Below are 887 nucleotides of genomic sequence, written 5' to 3'. Positions count from 1 at the left end.
CTTCATACTGTTTTCCATAATGGCTGCACCAGTCTGCGTTCCCACCAACAGTGCACGAGGGTTCCCTTTTCTCCACACCCTCACCAATGCTTGTTTGTTGATTTGCTGATGACAGCCATTCTGACAGGTGTGAGGTGTTATTTCAGTGTGGTTTTAATTTGCATATTTCTGATGATTAGTGATGTTGAGCACCTTTTCATAAGTCTATTGGCCATCTGTATGTCCTCTTAAAAATTTTTTTTCAGGTTCTCTGCCCATTTTTAATTGGATTGTTTGTTTTTCATTAAGTTGTATGAGTTCTTGATCAACTTTGGATATTAATCCCATATTTGATGTATTACTGGCAAATATCTTCTTCATTCAGTAGGTTGTCTTTTTGTTTTATTGATGATTTCCTTTGCTGTGCAAAATCTTTTCAGTTTGATGGAGTCCCTTTTGTTTATTTTTTCTTTTGTTTCCCTTGCCCAAGGAGACATATCAAAAAATATATTATTAAGAGCTATGTCAAATAGTTTACTGCCTAACCCTGGCTGGGTGGCTGCATCAGCTGGTTGGAGCATCATCCCATATACCAAAAGGCTGGGCGTTTGATATCTGGTCAGGGCACATACGTAGGCTGGGAGGCAACCGATCCATGTTTCTCTCTCATATTGATGTTTCTCTCTCTCTCTCTCTCTAAAAATCAATTCACGAAAACATATCCTTGGGTGAGGATTAAAAAAGAAAGAAAGAAAAGAGTTCACTGCCTATGTTTTCTATTAGGAGTTTTATGGTTTCTAGTCTTACATTTAAGTCCTTAATCTACTTTGAGTTTATTCTTGTATATGGTGTAAGAAGGTGGTCTAGTTTCTTTTTGTTTTTTGTTGCATGTATCTGTCCAATTTTCT

This window comes from Myotis davidii, unplaced genomic scaffold (genome assembly GCF_000327345.1).
Source record: "Myotis davidii unplaced genomic scaffold, ASM32734v1 scaffold339, whole genome shotgun sequence".
In the NCBI taxonomy this organism is placed as follows: Eukaryota; Metazoa; Chordata; class Mammalia; order Chiroptera; family Vespertilionidae; genus Myotis; species Myotis davidii.
The sequence above is the reverse complement of the archived record's forward strand: the minus strand, read 5'-3'. Positions refer to the sequence as shown.